A 5,000-nucleotide genomic window follows, 5' to 3' on the forward strand; every position below is an offset into this window, starting at 1 on the left:
GGAGTCTGGGGGCTTGCCTCTGGTAGGGAAATTTCTTATGGGAAAACTGTTCTTTTTCCCAGGCTGGAGAGGTAGAAAGGTTTGCTTAATTTGTATGACACTACTTTGGAATTTTAGCCCTATGATTTGGATGACATGACCATCACATCTTGAAAAAATTTGGTTTAAGGGCCAGGTGACATGAACATGGTGGCATGTTCATCGTGAGCATTTCAGCTGATGGGTGATGGGAAAGACTCGCCACAAGTGCACAAACCTCTTAAAGGTGATTAGCCTCATTTGGCATTTAGAAAGGGGCTTTTGCATTATTTCCATTGATAAACAAGTGTGGAATATACTGTCTGTGAGGCATGACCAGAAGAGTGCCAGCTCTAGGGAGGATGCCATTTCGATGCTCAGCATCATACTCCTGGCGTCCATGACTGGCAGTGCAGGTTGCTTTACAGAAAATTTAACATTACAAAAAATAAAAATACAGATAACAAAATGTTAGTTATTGTTGTTATACTTGCACAGAGTTATTCACTGACTACTTAGAGAGATTATATGGAGTCTGGCCAAGAAAACAGTCTATTATCATCTGGATAAAGTAGATAGAACAAATATGGATGTTGGAAAAAAACAAAAAAGCTAAAAACATATACATAAAAAGAGAAAAGATATTGTAAAGGGAAGGCATAGAGTCATGTCACTGAACATGAGTTTTTGTGTGCATCTGGCCTACATGCAGCACACCTGTCAGAGCAGCTGCTCATATAAGTCTAATGCCTGTCTTTTGGGCCATGTGACCCTCCCAGTACCTTGCTTGTTGTTGTGGAAGGGCATAGGAGACGGAGACTGAGGTCCAACCCCTTCTTTGGGCCTCAGACCTCACCTCAACTAATTTTGCTTAGTCTTTTCTTCTCTTTTTTCCTTTTCTGTATCTTCTTCATCCCCTTCTTCTATCCCATTCATAAGATGTGAGAGCCATGCTGAAAGGATGAAAGGCTGGCTTTGTGTCTGTCATGAACGGCCTGAGGGAACCATGGGCACAGTAATCCCTTGGTAGATTGCCTAGCCCTTACCCCTTATGGGAACCCTGAGGGGTAGACTCTTTCTTTTCCCCATTTTATTCAGGTTCACCATGGCCAGTAATGAAGATTCTTTACCCTTAATAGGGGCATTAAAGCTTGCCCCTTCATCATCTTGATTTTGATTGATTTTGATGGTTTTCTGACCCCTGCCCCTCCTTTGACCACAGCTCTAACCACTGAAATTAATAGCCCCTCCGTGACACTTACTGACAATTCTATTCATTCCATAACACCCACCCAGGTTATTATTCAACCTCCAGAAAGCACTCCTTCCTCTCTCCCAACATTCTCCTCTCCATCGCCTACTGTACGATCCTCTTCATTGTGTACCCCCTCTTCCATTATTACTACTCTTCATCCATGTTGTCCTTCCTCCCACTCCACTATTCCCCTCCACACCAGTCCATTTTCCTCTTGCCCTTGTCCTTCTATTGCCTCCACCTCTGCAAACCTTTTGAATGCTCTTTAGCCCAGCCAAGTGGGATTGGTTCTTTGTGAAACCCCCTGCCTATATATTCTGAGAATACCTTTCTCTTTCAACAGTGTCTCAAAAAACAAGTAGGCAAGGTTACCTTTTGCAGTTGCTCTGATCGTTCAGGTTTTGTCACAATTACATCTGAATCCCAAGCTTGTGCAATATTTTCCCTAACTGACCTCACTGGCCTCTCTTACTAACTGACCATTCCTTCCGAACCTCACCCCTCTCTTAATGCTTGTACTGGAACTGTTTCTATCCCCCCAAATGCTTGTCCTATCTACAACAAGGACTGGTCAGACTGTGAAAATGACGTACTTACCTGCCGTGCTGATTATGATGCAGTGGCAGTACCGTATTACACTATTCCTCCCAGAGGCCAGCTTAAGTCCCATGTCAATATTGGCAAGATTAGCTTCCATAGACATGACCTCCCTGATGAAGTTTGTATATTGGTGGATTGTCCTACTATGTCTGACCATGTCAACTCCTTCCTCGTCAGTGTCAGAAATGTAGACCAAACACTGTTGATCCACAGCCTGCTGCCTTCTATGTGCCCAACCTCGTTATGACCGTTCAAATTGCCCTACTTAGTCACATACATGTGCCGATTGTGGAGACTTCCATAATGTATTTTATAGGAGCTGCCCTGCCTATATACTCCAATGTGAGGTAGCAGTTCTCAGATTCAAACAAGGCCTCACTCCAGTCAAATTCGTTTCTCAGTCTAAATCCAGGTAGTGCATTCACTACCACTTGCCTGATACCTACCCCTTCTCATTTTATTTGTTGCACCAGGCAACCTAAATGTTCCACTCCACCCTCTCCTACACCTTCCTCCTCTTCTCCTCCTCATAAGAAAACCTTTGTCCTCTTCACCTAACTTAACACTCCACTCGCTCACCCACCTCCCAATCCCTCTGTTCCTACTTCTACATTTAAAGTATTTGCAGGTATCCATCCTCCTCCTCCCCAAGTTCCCTCCACAACTCTTCCTCCTACACCCACCCAATATACCCAACCCTCTCCCTCTCCCTCTTGAATACTCACATGAATCCCCTCTATCACAACGGTGTCATCCAGGCTTTTCCCCTCCAGACATTCTTCCATATACTTCACCACCTTCCCCAGTCCCCCTTTCACATCCCCTGGATTCATCTCCTACTTTTCCAACAACCACCTTTATTTTCCTTGAACAATGTCCTTGTTTCTTCCCCAGTCACAGATACAATGCAATTCACTCAATCGCTCTACTTCCATACCCTCTCCGGAATCGCTGCTCTACTTCATTTATTTCCCTCTTTTCCCTTTCCATTACCATACTTTTCTATAACACCCTATTATCTTTGACATCTAACCCCCCCCCACCCTCCTTGGATACTTCTCCTACTTTTCTGACAGCTATCTCTGTTTTCCTTGAATGTTGTTCCTATACCTTCCCAAATGACAAATACACTATAATTCACTCCAGTGGGTTAAGGCAGGCATCTCATGTCTTGCAGCAGCAGGTGAACAAAAATTTTGCATGTTTATCATATGTACACTTTTCAACAATTTTAATCTGAATTTTAGCTTGGGTTTTAAAACTTTTCACTTTTTGAACTTTTTATTCCAAAGTTTGGTTCAGGTTTATGATTTTCCCACTTTCTTTTACTGTTATTATTACTACTATTAACACTTTTTTTTTCAATTTCCTTCGCTAGTTTGGAGAGTCATTGAAAGCATTGCTGAGATATTTGTTAAGAATTTCATATTTAATATATCTTTTCTCACATTTTCTTACAGCTGTAGCCAGAGGGAAATTTCATGGTCGCCATAGAATTGACCTTCTTGCTGGGATAGATGATCGTGGGTAGTGGATTAGAACCATCTGCACAAATGCAACCCAGAACTGTTATGTTGGTCTTGTAATGAAGAGAGCAATCCTTAAAGACACTGTTTTCTTCCCAGAGTGCTGGTACTTTTCCTATTGATGGTAAGAGACAAAATCCAGTTTCATCAGTGTTGAAATTTCAAATGGGATCCTCCAGAGTATTGATGACATCAATTTCCTTAAAACGGTCAAAAGTAGAATGAAACCATTATTTGATCATTCTAAAAATGCTTGTGTAACTGGATGTGCCAACTTAACTGAGCTAGTAACATAGCTAGTAACTTCTGCATCAGATAGAAGAGTTTTGTTCCAGGTTTTGAGCTGATTCCATGATACCCTGAGAGTTTGTGCCTGTTTTAGGAATATTGTACTTCTTTGCAGCTCTTCTAATTGACAGTCTAAAGCTGAAAAAATGTAAACTGAAACCAAACTGACAACAGTAAAACACTTAAAGGAAAAAAAGTATATATATACCATTGCTAGTAGCTTCCACAAATTCATTGACAGGTCCCTGCTTAACTGAAATCTTGCCACCTCTTTTCAATTGATAATAAAGCTTTTTCTCTGGCAATATCTCTGGCTTGAATATGTATAGAGGGATTGAAAGTCTCCAGTTCTTTCAGTTGCTCAAAGAAATTGTGATCAGTCTCCCCTTAGTGCTAGAAAGAAATGGATGTGTAATTTTGGCATTTATTTGGAAGAGACTGTCAAAAAACTCATTTTACTTGAAAGGCTGACATTGAATTTTATCTGACTTAGAGGAAGAAGATAGGAGCTTGTTGTGGTGAGCAGATTTGAAAGATTTACATGAAGTAAAAACAGTTTGTTTTCATCTTGATGCCAAGTATAGTACTACCTTTCAAAGCCAATTCAATAATTGTCAAAAGAGAAAAATAGGGCCACTCTTATTCAAAGTTCAAAGGCTCTAGGTGGTTCTCCCATTAAAATGCATAGCATGCCAAAGCATAAATGTATTTCTTGTGCAGGTAAGAAAACAAATAGAACTGTTTGGATAATGAAAGCAACTTTTACCAGTACTTTTGGTGCTGAAGGCAGTGAATTACAACACATGAAGAACCCGAGTATTTACCCCAGGATTATAATAAAAGAGGCCATTGCCCTTGATATGTTAACCATGGAAATATGGGAGAAATTGCCTCATTCTGATTGCAGGCACAAGATCCAATTGTTAACACTCTCACCTGAATCATCGAGCATTAACCCAATGCCGCCAGAAATATGTTGTGTTCAGTAGTATTGTTTTGTGAAATGTCTCAGCAAGTAAGTAACTCTGCCAGTGCTTAACCATTATGGCGTCAATTTGTAGACCGTGCGACCTCATCAGATTTTCCCTTTACTTGTATTTGTGTGAAAAAAAATTATATTATTCATTTATTATTTTTATTACAGACATCATGATTACTATAATGTTATTGACATTAATAACAGCAACATTAGGTGCCAGAAAATATTTTTGAAAAACAAGGAAAAGGGTAAATAAGTGAGACAGGTAGTACTTGTAATTGGTTCATTTGTGACAGTACTTGTGGAGCCATATAAAGCAATTACTATATCAAAC

General features: G+C 40.4%; 1 protein-coding gene across 1 annotated transcript in view; it reads left to right on the forward strand.

Annotated features, from left to right (window-relative positions):
• The first annotated feature begins 3,314 nt into the window (after positions 1-3,314).
• Positions 3,315-5,000, forward strand: part of LOC113823017 (zinc finger protein 846) — a 28,708-nt gene continuing 27,022 nt past the window's right edge. Inside the window, exon 1 of the mRNA XM_070118311.1 lies at positions 3,315-3,523. The gene's annotated coding sequence lies outside the window, so the exon portion shown is untranslated. The remainder of the gene's footprint in view (positions 3,524-5,000) is intronic.

The sequence above is a fragment of the Penaeus vannamei genome, chromosome 41, assembly GCF_042767895.1.
Source record: "Penaeus vannamei isolate JL-2024 chromosome 41, ASM4276789v1, whole genome shotgun sequence".
Classification (NCBI taxonomy): Eukaryota; Metazoa; Arthropoda; class Malacostraca; order Decapoda; family Penaeidae; genus Penaeus; species Penaeus vannamei.